Genomic DNA, 14540 nt, shown 5'->3' with positions numbered 1-14540 from the left:
TCCGCTAAAAGTACTCCAAATCCTCCTACCAAAATTTCCAAGCTTGTTTATGTTCCTAAAAATAAGGGTGAATCCTCTAGTAAGGAAACTGCAGATTTAAAATCAATAAGTGTTCATACCAATCTTTTTGCTATCATTAAGGAACCGTTTGCTACAAATGATTTTCTTGATTTTGTGCCTAGGAATTTGATAATTAATAAAAAGAAAGAAACTCCTAGGGGTTATAGGTGTCTTATTGAAGAATTACCCACCAAAGATGGCAATACCTAGATCTATCCGTGTTTTTATGCCTAGCTAGGGGCGTTAAACGATAGCGATTGTTGGGAGGCAACCCAATTTTATTTTTAGTTTCTGCTTTTTGCTTCTGTTTAGGAATAAATATTTGATCTAGCCTCTGGTTATATTTGTTTTTATGTTTTAGTTAGTGTTTGTGCCAAGTTAAACCTATAGGATCTTCTTGGATGATAGTTATTTGATCTTGCTAAAAATTCCAGAAACTTTCTGTTCACGAAAACAATTGTTAAAAATTACCAGAACGTGATAAAATATTGATTCCAATTGTTGCAGATCAATAAACAAATTGGCTAGGTCGTCCTATTTTGGCTGATGTTTTGGAGTTCCAGAAGTTTGCGTTAGTTACAGATTACTACAGACTGTTCTGTTTTTGACAGATTCTGTTTTTCGTGTGCTTATTTTGATGAATCTATGGCTAGTAAAATAGTTTATAAACCATAGAGAAGTTGGAATACAGTAGGTTTAACACCAATATAAATAAATAATGAGTTCATTACAGTACCTTGAAGTGGTGTTTTGTTTACTTTTGCTAACGGAGCTCACGAGATTTTCTGTTAAGTTTTGTGTTGTGAAGTTTTCAAGTTTTGGGTAAAATATTTGATGGATTATGGAACAAGGAGTGGCAAGAGCCTAAGCTTGGGGATTCCCATGGCACCCCAAGATAATCTAAGGACACCAAAAAGCCAAAGCTTGGGGATGCCCCGGAAGGCATCCCTTCTTTCGTCTACTTCCATCGGTAACTTTACTTGGAGCTATATTTTTATTCACCACATGATATGTGTTTTGCTTGGAGCGTCTTATATGATTTGAGTCTTTGCTTTTTAGTTTACCACAATCATCTTTGTTTTACACACCTTTTGACAGAGACACACATGATTCGGAATTTATTAGAATACTCTATGCGCTTCGCTTATATCTTTTGAGCTATATAGTTTTTGCTCTAGTGCTTCACTTATATCTTTTAGAGCACGGCGGTGGTTTTGTTTTATAGAAACTATTATTCTCTCATGCTTCACTTATATTATTTTGAGAGTCTTAAACAGCATGGTAATTTGCTTAAATAGGAAAATTAATCCTAATATGCTAAGTATTCAAGACTAGTAAAAACTTTCTTATGAGTGTGCTGAATACTAAGAGAAGTTTGATGCTTGATGATTGTTTTGAGACATGGAGGTAGAATTTTTTACTAATGGCACACCACAGGTGCGCCATTAGTATACCAGATACTAATGGCGCACCAGGCAGTGCGCCATTAGTATAGCCCATGGTGCGCCATTACTATCTGACTTAGTAATGGCGCACCACATAGAAGTGCGCCATTAGTAACAATTATTTTTTAAATATTTTTTCAGAATTTTTTTTTCAATTTTTTTTTCGCTTTTTTCTTAATCTCGGGTCACTATGCTTAATCTCAAGTCAAATCGCACTAAGTGGTCAAACTTCCCGAAAGGTCACCCATCCTCACACTACTCCAGCCCGAGCATGCTTAACTTCACAGTTCTATCCAACCCCAGCGCAACCTCAGTTAACAGGCACTTGTTGATATATCTACCATATCAATCGTATTAAAGCTTGTTGATGTCTAGGACTTTGTTCATGTTCATGAGTATGATGAAATTTTGAAAAATAGTTCAAACTTCCCGGTCATATTACGTATCATTTTTTGAAAACAAATTCCAAAAAAAAATTCAACACCAATTTTTTTCTGTTACTAGTGGCGCACCTAGCAAACGGTGCGCTACTAGTAAGTTTGAAATTTTTGGAATTTTTTTGCCTCTAGATCTTGAAAGCCCCGTACCTTTTTTCTTAGGTTTTTGAGGATTTTGAAAAATTTTAACTGGGTTCCCCCGTTAAATTCGGATGTAACTTTTCGAGTAGATGATTTTTCATATAAAAAACTTTTTAATCCGAGTTCGTATGCAAAAGTTATGCCCATTTTACAAATTCCAGAGAGATTTTGCAGATAAAGTCGAAATTCATATTTGTAAATTTTCCCAACAACTAGACCACATATCACATGGGAAACTTATTTTCTTTTTTTTTTCACATTTCCATCATTTTCTTTTATTTTTTTAAAACTGAAAAGGCGGTCCACATGGGGGTGCATTCGGTGGAATTTTTGGGTCAAGTTAGTAATAGCGCACTGTGGGAGTGGTGCGCCATTACTAGTTCAACTAGTAGTGGCGCACCACTCCGATGGTGCGCCATTACTAGTTTTAGAAAAAATAAAAAAATGAAAAAAAATTGAGAAAAAAATTACTAGTGGCGCACCGTGGAAGTGGTGCGCCATTACTAGTTAAACTAGTAATGGCGCACTATCCCCTGGTGCGCCATTACTAGTTTTGAAAAAATAAAAAAATTGAAAAAAAAATTTGTTACTAGTGGCGCACCGTGGATGTGGTGCGCCATTAGTATTTGGACACTAATGGCGCACCAACACATGGTGCGCCATTAGTATATAGTAGTGGCGCACCACATGTCTGGTGCGGCATTAGTGTCCATATCATCTATAGCCCTTTTCCTAGTAGTGTTCGGGTCCATAGTTATTAGTTAGATGGCTTCTTCTATCTTTTTGGATCTCAATACAAAGTTCTCCACGATTCTCGTGGAGATCTATTCGATGTAATCTTCTTTTGCGGTGTGTTTGTTGAGACCGATGAATTGTGGGTTTATGATCAAGTTTATCTATGAACAATATTTGAATCTCCTCTGAATTCTTTTATGTATGATTGGTTATCTTTGTAAGTCTCTTCGAATTATCAGTTAGGTTTGGCCTACTAGATTGATCTTTCTTTCAATGGGAGAAGTGCTTAGCTTTGGGTTCAATCTTGCAGTATCCTTTCCCAGTGACAGTAGGGGCAGCAAGGCACGTATTGTATTGTTGCCATCGAGGATAACAAGATGGGGTTTATGTCATATTGCATGAGTTTATCCCTCTACATCATGTCATCTTACATAAAGCGTTACTCTGTTCTTTTGCACTTAATACTCTAGATGCATGCTGGATAGCGGTCGATGTGTGGAGTAATAGTAGTAGATGCATGCAGGAGTCGGTCTACTTGTCACGGACGTGATGCCTATATACATGATCATACCTAGATATTCTCATAACTATGCTCAATTCTATCAATTGCTCAACAGTAATTTGTTCACCCACCGTAATACTTATGCTCTTGAGAGAAGCCACTAGTGAAACCTATGGCCCCCGGGTCTATTTTCTATCATATTAATCTTCCAACACTTAGCTATTTTTATTGCCTTTTATTTTACTTTGCATCTTTATTATAAAAATACCAAAAATATTATTTTATCATATCTATCAGATCTCCCTTTCGTAAGTGACCGTGAAGGGATTGACAACCCCTTTATTGCGTTGGTTGCGAGGTTTATATTTGTTTCTGTAGGTGCGAGGGACTTGGGCGTGGCCTCCTACTGGATTGATACCTTGGTTCTCAAAAACTGAGGGAAATACATACGCTACTTTACTGCATCACCCTTCCTCTTCAAGGGAAAACCAACGCAGTGCTCAAGAGGTAGCAGCTGCCCACTTGCTTCTCACACTATCACCCTCTCTCGAGATCTAAAAAAGACGGCCTCTCTCTCCCTCCTCACCGGTGGTCATAGATCCGCCGGGGAAGAAAAGGACGTGCAGTGTTGACACACTCGTCATCGGCGAACGAGGTCATGCACTCACGACAAGGCCATCCTCTCAGACCTAGCACCCGCGCGGGATGGCCTCCGTCCCCAAGCTCGTTGCCGTAGTGTGTCCGGAGAACGATGACCACGAGCGAATCCACTTCCCGCCGACCCTCTGGTACGCTACCTCTTTTCGAACCATACCCTTGTTCTATTGCCCCATCTACCACGTTGCTGCATCTGGATCTTTTTCCACTCCACCATCTTCCCAATTTTCTATCCTCTGCTCTGCTGGTCACGCAGACGAAAACCTTAATTTGCACTATTAAAGGAAACCCTACTTCATGCAGACTAATCCATGTCTGGGTTGACTAAGGAAAGGAAGGGAGAAAGTATTGTCCAACAGAGTAGGCATCGAACTCGCATCTAGGTTGAAAAGGGAAAAAATTAGTAGCTAAGGAATGAGTCTCGTGTCTCTTGGTTGAAAAAGGGTAGAAAGGCATGACAACGCAATAGAGAATGACCAGGTCAATCGGTTTGTTGTCCTCACATAAGAAAAAGGTGGCTAAAGAGAACAAAAATGGGACGCCATCCACATATGCTGCCTGGATATTTGTTGCTCTGGGCAACCATACCTCCCTCACCACTCTATGCGTATGTGGAGGTACATCATAATTGTGCTCCCACTGTCCGAATGGGCCTCCCATGCTCTTATTGACACTTTTTTGCTGTTAGTATAACGCCAGCGGTAAACTCAAGCAATGCTACTGCTAAAGTGATGCCACATTTAACTAATGCCGTACTCAGTCTAATGCCACCAATAAATTTAAGCAATGCCATTTAATGTCACTGGATTATTTCAGGGGTAGCTGTTGATTGTGCATTTATTAAAGATTTTTTAGCTAAGGCATTCTAATGCCGTTGCATAGCCAGTATACCAACGATGAAACTTGTTACTACCTTTAGATTTTGCACTGTTAATGCTTATAGATTACATACCTCACTTTCATGAGATAAGTCAATTTTTTTTGCACGGTGTCACTAAAATGCCAAGGCTCTAATGTCATTTTGTTTTGGTTAAACTACACAAAAAATTATGAAGACAAGAGGAAAGGTCAAGAGTGGGCACCTCCTCCTCCGGCCATTCTCTTGATTCGTTCGATCAAGTTTTTATGTTTGATCAATTATCAAGATTGGGATAGCAATTTTTAGGTCCCCTCAAGTTCGAAATGATATTTACCTTGAAGGTACATATGGTTTGCAAAATTTTTATACTGTCATTAGTTAATAATGCTAGTTACTGATGTCTACTACGCAACTTTATTCTTGTAGACACGTGTTGGGCCTCCAAGCGCAGAGTTTTGTAGGACAGTAGCAATTTTCCCTCAAGTGGATGACGTAAGGTAGCAAATAGTAAACGGGCACAAAAACGGTATTGCAATGCTTGAAAATGAGGCCTAGGGTGCATACTTTCGCTAGTGCAATCTCTCAACAATGCTAATATAATTGGCTCATATAACCATCCCTCAAAGTGCGATGAAGAATCACTCCAAAGTTCCTATCTAGCGGAGAATATAAGAATAAATTGTTTGTAGGGTACGAAACCACCTGAAAGCTATTCTTTCCGTTAGATCTATTCAAGAGTTCGTACTAAAATAACACAAAGCTATTCTTTCCGTTCGATCTATGCTAGAGTTCGTACTAAAATAACACCAAAGCAAATTCATATTCATAATACTCAATCCAACACAAAGAACTTCAAAGAGTGCCCCAAGATTTCTACTGGAGAAACAAAGACAAGAACGTGCATCAGCCCCTATGCATAGATTACCCCAATGTCACCTCAGGAATCCGCGAGTTGAGTGCCAAAACATATATCAAGTGAATCAATACGATACCCCATTGTCACCACGAGTATTCGATTGCAAGACATATATCAAGTGTTCTCAAATCCATAAAAGTATTCAATCCGATAACAACGAAATCTCAAAGGGAAAAACTCAATTCATCACAACAACATAGAGAGGGGAAAACACCATATGATCCGACTATATTAACAAAGCCCGTGATACATCAAGACCGTGACATCTCAAGAACACGATAGAGAGAGATTACACACATAGCTGCTGGTACAAACCCTCGGCCCCGAGGGTGGACTACTCCCTCCTCATCGTGGTGGCCATCGGGATGATGAAGATGGCCACCGGTGATGATTCCCCCCTCCGGCAGGGTGCCGAAAAGGGTCTAGATTGGTTTTCGGTGGCTACAGAGCCTTGCAGCGGTGGAACTTCTGATCTAGGTTCACCCCGAAGGGTTTTGGAATATTTGTGAATTTATAGGGTAAAGAGGGGGTGCAGGAGGCCACCGAGGTGGGCACAACCCACCTAGGTGCGCCGGGGCCCCCAGGCGCGCCTTGGTGGGTTGTGCCCCCGTCGGGGCACCCCCCAGGTGCTGCTCTGGCCCATCTTGGGTGTTCTGGTCCATAAAAAATCTCCATGAAGTTTCGCGGTGTTTGGACTCCGTTTGATATTGATTTCCTGCGATGTAAAAAACAAGCAAAAAACAACAATTGGCACTGGGCACTGGGTCAATAGGTTAGTCCCAAAAAATGATATAAAGTTGCTATAAAATGATTGTAAAACATCCAAGAATGTTAATATAACGACATGAATACTTTATAAATTATAGATATGTTGGAGACGTATCAGTTACCTTTAGACTTTTGTATTTGGTTTAATGTTCTTGCACAACTAGTATGCCAATGCTGAAACTTGTTACCTTTACATTTTGTATTGTTAATGCTTATAGAAATCTTCCAATGCTTGCTTATGGAAATCTGTTCGGTAAAACCATTGTACTGTACCCTGTAATAAAAAACTACTCTACTGTTGCACTAGCCATTGGATTAGTGTATACGAATGGTGTTGCATTAGCGTATGGACATATATAAAGTGTGGCAAGCTTTCCTAGATATGTGCTCAAGAAAACCACTACCTATTTTTCTAAATACTAGATGTTTGGGTACTTTAAACTGAACTGCGAAAACGTCTTATATTAAGGAACAGAGGGTGTAGAGTTCACTCAAATTATCCCGGTAAATCTAGTCACACCTTTGTTGAAATTAATGTTCATTATGTTATCGGAGGAGGTCTGTATGTTTGTCTCTAATGGCTGTCGATTACATACCTGACATCATGATGTAATGTTAAGTATTTCTGTTTGTACAGTGTCACTGAATTGTCAAGGCGGTGATGGCATTTTATTTTAGTTGAACTGCACAAAATATGCTTAAAGAAGAGGAAAAGTCAGGAATGGTTCACTTTTTCAGAAAAAACTATGTATGCCTTCCTGACATCAGCCATTGTTGCCTTATTTATTCCTTCAAACAGGTGGTTAGAAACAGTCTTGCTACCTTTTCCCATTAAGAAATTGAAATGCTTATATTTGTGAGTCTATGCTTCAACTAGTGCCACTTTTATAGTAATCACACTTTCAATATCTATGCAAATAGGGATGCTCGATTTTAGTGGAGTTGCACAAAAAGTCCAAATGGTTCAACGTTAGGAGCATGTTTTCTTCGAAACCTTTGTATCCAATTGGTGGCACTATGAGCTGTTCATTACGAAGGTACATGGTTTGCTACTATCTTGCTACTCTTTTTGTACTGTCATTAGATAGTAATATTAGTGGTTTGCATGTGAATTTATTGGCAGGGTGGACCTACATTGGAGGTGCAGGACACGTTCAATGATTGGATGCTCAATTTCGGTTGTATCGATTTCACCTCTTCCATCACTGCGAACATGGATATCCTTGGTCTGATGAAGAATAGGTGCTATATTTCTGCTCTGAACCAGCAAATCATTCAATACGAAATTGTCCAGGGCAAAACATGACAGTATCAAATTGTCCAGTGCAAAACATGACAGATGCTAAGCGGAAGAGGCGTGTTTAAACCGAAAATACAAGGTGGGGTATATCTTTACTAGCTGGTTGATATTTGTGCAGACAGATGTCTGCCCGAACAAACAAAGTGACCGCAATTTTGGTGGAACTGCACAAAAGAATAGTATAGTCACTGCATGTAGTGCCATTTGAAAATAGACACAGAAAGACAGGATAGTCACTGCATGGACTGCACAAAAGTAGTATTGTACTATTTATTGGCCAACACTAGGTGCTTCATTGCTTTGGTCTGATTATACAATGGGCATCATTTTGCCTAAGTTAAAGTTTGTATTCTGAAAATAGTCTCGCCGTGTGATCGAGAGAAGACAAAATCATATTTGCAGTGGATGTTCCTCCCTCGTGTGTGGTTCATTCTCATGGTTCCAGCTGTTGGTGAAACCACTTACGTTTGCAAGAGGAATTGTAGACTTCACAAACAAATTTGTCTTTCACTCTGTACTGAATGTTGGCCCGGAGAAGCATCCATGTTAGTAGGAAGAACATATGTTTTTTCTAGATCTTTGCTTTTGGAGCTACATATTTGTATATGATCTGTGAATCATTGAGATGCATTAACATGTTACTAGTTAGTTGTGAATTTGGGCTACTAATGTGAACATATTACAATGCCAGGCCTGTGAGTCTCATGTGAACATTTCGAATGGATCGGCTCTTACTACTGTGCACAGCAGGATCCTGATTTCTGTATTCTCAGTGTTTACAAGTTACTAGCAGTTCCTTATTTCTGTTCGCTCAGTGTTTACAAGTTACTTATCGATCACTAGCTAGCCTACTAATACGCTCTTGGCAGTTTTAGTTGCGACGCAAGATCCAAAGGTGGCAGTGTTCTGAATAAAAATGCCTATCTCTAAAGAAACTGACAAGTTGTTCCGAAGAAAATGCCATGCGAATCTGAAGAAACTGCCAGCAAAAACGTTCGCAAATGGCTTATCTCCAAGTGAATGTTCATCAGCTAATGTGATACTACACATACACTATCCGACCTACTCGATCCTACACGTACACTATCCGACCTACTCGATCCTACACGAATAAATAGCGGATCACGCACGTACTACCTCCTTTCCGGTTTGCAGGGCACAATTTAAAAATCTCACCAACCAAGGTAGATGATGAGTGGTGGAATCATTTTTGACAAGGAGGGAGTACCTCATCTGGATGATTCGAGTGCACTCGTTTGACCGTCATGCCGATGTGCGACCCAGCACGGTCAGGACGCACCACTGACGGGACGGGACGACACATCAGTTTTTCAAGTTTTCCAGGGTAAGCTGGCGCGCTAAGCCATGCCTAGTTATGCATTGAATTCCGATGTCCGTCGCGTTTCCCACTACACGCTGCTTCAACTACCTTTCGCCTATAATTACTGGTTCACGGCGTTCACCGGTAGCACCGTCGCGCAACTTTCCCTATCGGCTCCCCTCACAACCTCCACCGGCCCGATGCCGCTCGCCACATGCCCTCGCTCTCGCCACGTCCGTCATGCCCCCGACCTTCCGCAAAAGGCGACGCCAGAGGCGCTCACCGCCGGAGCTAGTGTTTGGTTATTCACCGGAAGGAAGACGGAGGGAGGAGGCATTCTATTGATCTTTAGATGACAATGCGGAGTACGAGGAGTTGTTGAAGCGCGACCGCCTGGCAGAGGAGCAGCATATCGCTGGTTAGCGCCTCCAGCGGGTCAGGGAGCAACAGTGCACCGCCGCTTTGAGTCGCGAGCAGAGCGCCCGCGACTGGGCCGACTACGTGGAGGCCGGCGCCCGACAAATAGCCCTAGAGGTTGTCGGGCACGCACGCGTGCCTCTCGCCGAATTTTACTACCAGCTCGTCAAGTGAATTTCCCGCTTAGAAGCCGAAGCTTCAGTGGACCATGCTGGCATGGAAAGGGCCAACGCGCGCAAGCAACGCGTCCTATCGCACCTCCGGCAAGTCCGAGGCGAGGAGGAGGACGTCGGTGTCGACATTTAGCGTGTACCGCAGATGGCGGCCGACATCATCTAGTTAGCTAGGAGTAAGTCGGTACTTGTACACTAGTGTATTAGTGGGAGTAGATTGTTAACTTGGCTATGATGGTTGTCAACGTGGAAGTTCAGTACTCTATATCTGGTCAGACCTGTTACTTTGCTCTGTATGTTTAACTTTCTGTGTGAACGTATGGAATGGACTGTTATTTTTTTAAATGGGTTGTATATGTCCGCCACGGGTTTAGAGGCTGACTTCTGGGCCTACTAGGTTGACGCGTACAAAATCAGGAGATGATTGTACGTGGAGAGGATGACAGCAGGGACCCAAAAGGGTCGTGGCAGTACGCAAGCAAGTGCCTCCTTATTTCAAGCTAGAAAAATGGATCCTCCTAATGGATTTCTGATATCTGGGTCCTATGCCATTGTCAACGTAGTCAATAAATGAGAGAAATGCACAACGAGCGGCTGACACGAGGGACCTAGTAGCTTGCCAAGTTTTTTTGGGGAAGTAGCTTGCCCAGTTATCTATGTTTTTGAACAGAAGCAGGGTGTCAACTGGGATGTGCGGGGCACTCGGGCCTGTCTAGCCAGCCTTTTCTTTTGTGTTTACCACAAGACCAGCTCAGTAGTTTTTCTTCTTTCTGAAAATGGCTAGCCCTGATTTTTTGTTCTTTTGAAGAATACCCAACTGTGGCCTACTTGCTTTGTCAGCCCTGCTGGGCTGCAAATCTTTCAAGACGAGAAAATGGGCTATCAGTAATGAGAAATGGACTGTACATTTTTAACAAATCAAACCGGCAATTAGTTTAATTTTTTTTCATTTCGAGATTTTAAATTCCATTGATTTTTATGCGTGGAAAATTATTTGGATTTTATATTGATATGAATTTATTTTTAAAATTAGTTTGAATGTGACTCGAAATGTCGGGATTAAAAAAATAGTTGACCGCACCGAAATATGCAAAATTTCGTATAATTTTTAACCGTTACCACAATATGGGCTGTAATGCTAACAAAAAGAAGATGGGCCCCAAACAAATCCTTAAGAATTAGCGAATGGGCTGTAAATTATTAGAAATAATGGCAGATGGGTTGTATGTTGTTTTACACACATTTGAGGCTGACTTGTGCGCCTACTATAGGTTGACGCGTACACTTTCCTAAAAAAAAGGTTGACGCACACGCAACGCCGTGGCAACTTAGTCAACACATGAGAGCAGTGACTAATGGATGTCCATCCAACAGCCGTCGTGCTTCTTCAATCTATGATCTTCCTGCTCCAACCGCTCAAACAAGCACCGACGGGACTGCCTGCTCCCTCCTCCCGCGCCCGACTATGCTTCTGCGCGGGCCTCACCGCCCCACCGTACGCCCATCGCTGGCCTAGCCATCCCTCTACTCACCCACACCTGCTGTTATTCTCCGGCGACGGCAGACGAACTAGTAAACCCTCGTACTCCCCTCCGCGTGGGAAACAACTACCGAGTCTTCCCTGGCTTCGTGTCCTTCCCTCCCTGGTGCTCTCGGCGTGGGATGGTCAACATGGTCAACGAACGACATCCATCAGAAGTGGACTGTACGTGGAGAGGCTGACAGCTGGGTCCGTGGCCGCACGCAAGGAAATGCCTCCTTATTACGCGCAAAATAATGATTCCTCCACCTGACAGCTGGGACCCACTGGAAGGGCCTTTGTATTTCGTGAAAAAACGCTCCCCTTGCTGTCAGCTCGGACCCACCAGCTATATCTTCACACGCAAGGAAGTGCCTCCTTATTACACACAAAAAAAGAATACTCCCCCTACTAGCTGGGATCCACCATAGTGGGAGGCTGACTTGTGGGCCTACTAAGTTGACGGGGATGGAGGGCTTTGTCAACTTAGTCCATATGAACGATTCTAGCTCCAGTGGCCATACGTTGTCCATCCAACGGCCGTAGTTCTTCTTCAACCTATGGTCTTCTTGCTCCAGCCGCCCAAACCAGTGTTGGCCGTGCCGCGTGCTCCTGCCTCTCGTGGCCGGCCGTGCTGCCGCAGAGGCCTCACCGCCCCTACTACTCACACCGCTGGCCAGTCCATCCCTCTACTCACCCACACCCCCTGTTATTCTGTGGCGACGGCAGCCTCGCACCGTAGTCGAAACTAGTGAACCCTCATACTCCTCTCCGCGTGGGCATCCATTGCTGCATCTTCCCCAGCTCCGCGTCGTCCCCTTCCTAGGCCTCGCCGTCATCCACCGCCTTCATGCTCTCGGCGCGGCATGGCCAATGTGGTCAAGGAAGGACTTCCATCGAAAGAGTACTGTACGTGGAGAGGCTGACAGCTGGGTCCACGGCCGCAGCAAGGAAGTGCAACCTTATTACGTGCAAAATAATGATTCCTCCACCTGACAGCAGGGACCCACCGGACGGGCCACCGTATTTCGTGAAAAAATGTTTCCCCCTGACTGCTGAGACCCACCAGCTACATCTTCGCACGCAAGGAAGTGCCTCCTTATCCTCCTTGACAGTCGGGACCCACGTAGTCGAAGCGTACATAGCGTTGTCATTCTGGTCACGAACGTGTATGTACATATGATCGGTCTGTCTGCACGCTGCAACGATGAACCGTGGCCGAGTACGGAAGGGCACGTGTCGTAGTAGAGGCGCGCACGTTGTCCGTGTCAAAACCGGCGGATCTCGGGTAGGGGGTCCCGAACTGTGCGTCTAAAGTCGATGGTAATAGGAGACAGGGGACACAATATTTATCCAGGTTCGGGCCCTCTCTATGGAGGTAATACCCTACTTCCTGCTTGATTGATCTTGATGAATATGAGTATTACAAGAGTTGATCTACGACGAGATTGTAATGGCTAAAACCCTAGAAGTCTAGCCTGTATGATTATGATTGCCTCGAGGACTAAACCCTTCGGTTAATATAGACATTGGAGGGGACTAGGGTTGTACAAAGTCGGTTACAGAGAAGGGAATCTTCATATCCGAATGCCAAGCTCGCCATCTGCTACCTCTTGAGCACTGCGTTGGATTTCCCTTGAAGAGGAAAGGGTGATGCAGTAAAGCAGCGTAAGTATTTCCCTCAGTTTTTGAGAACCAAGGTATCAATCCAGTAAGAGGCCACGCACGAGTCCCTCGCACCTACACAAACAAATAAATCCTCGCAACCAACACAATAAAGGGGTTGTCAATCCCTTTCACGGTCACTTACGAGAGTGAGATCTGATAGATATGATAAGATAATATTTTTGGTATTTTTATGATAAAGATGCAAAGTAAAATAAAAGTCAATGAAAATAGCTAAGTGTTGGAAGATTAATATGATGGAAAATAGACCCGGGGGCCATAGCTTTCACTAGTGGCTTCTCTCGGGAGCATAAGTATTACGATGGGTGAACAAATTACTGTTGAGCAATTGATAGAATTGAGCATAGTTATGAGAATATCTAGGTATGATCATGTATATAGGCATCACATCCGCGACAAGTAGACCGACTCCTGCCTGCATCTACTACTATTACTCCACACATCGACCGCTATCCAACATGCATCTAGAGTATTCAGTTCATAAGAACAGAGTAACGCTTTAAGTAAGATGACATGATGTAGAGGGATAAACTCATGCAATATAATATAAACCCCATCTTGTTATCCTCGATGGCAACAATACAATACGTGCTTTGCTGCCCCTACTGTCACTGGGAAAGGACACCGCAAGATTGAACCCAAAGCTAAGCACTTCTCCCATTGCAAGAAAGATCAATCTAGTAGGCCAAACCAAACTGATAATTCAAAGAGACTTGCAAAGATAATCAATCATACATAAAAGAATTCAGAGAAGATTCAAATATTGTTCATAGAGAAAACTTGATTATAAACCCACAATTCATCGGTCTCAACAAACACACCGCAAAATAAGATTACATCGAATAGATCTCCACAAGAGAGGGGGAGAACATTGTATTGAAATCCAAAAAGAGAGAAGAAGCCACCTAGCTAATAACTATGGACCCGAAGGTCTGAGGTAAACTACTCACACATCATCGGAGAGGCTATGGTGTTGATGTAGAAGCCCTCCATGATCGATGCCCCCTCCGGTGGAGCTCCGGAAAAGGCCCCAAGATGGGATCTCACGGGTACAGAAGGTTGCGGCGGTGGAATTAGGTTTTTGGCTCCGTATCTGGTAGTTTGGGGGTACGTAGGTATATATAGGAGGAAGAAGTATGTCAGTGGAGCAACGTGGGCCCCACGAGGGTGGATGGCGCGCCCAGGGGGATAGGCGCGCCCCCCTACATCGTGCCTTCCTGGTTGATGTCTTGACGTAGGGTCCAAGTCCTCTGGATCACGTTCATTCCAAAAATCACGTTCCCGAAGGTTTCATTCCGTTTGGACTCCGTTTGATATTCTTTTTCTGCGAAACTCTGAAATAGGCAAAAAACAGCAATTCTGGGCTGGGCCTCCGGTTAATAGGTTAGTCCCAAAAATAATATAAAAGTGTATAATAAAGCCCAATAATATCCAAAACAGAATATAATATAGCATGGAACAATAAAAAATTATAGATACGTTGGAGACGTATCAAGCATCCCCAAGCTTAATTCCTGCTCGTCCTCGAGTAGGTAAATGATAAAAACAGAATTTTTGATGTGGAATGCTACTTAGCATAATTTTCAATGTAATTCTTCTTATTG

The sequence above is a fragment of the Triticum aestivum genome, chromosome 1D, assembly GCF_018294505.1.
Source record: "Triticum aestivum cultivar Chinese Spring chromosome 1D, IWGSC CS RefSeq v2.1, whole genome shotgun sequence".
NCBI classification, from domain to species: Eukaryota; Viridiplantae; Streptophyta; class Magnoliopsida; order Poales; family Poaceae; genus Triticum; species Triticum aestivum.
This window is presented reverse-complemented; position numbering follows the sequence as displayed.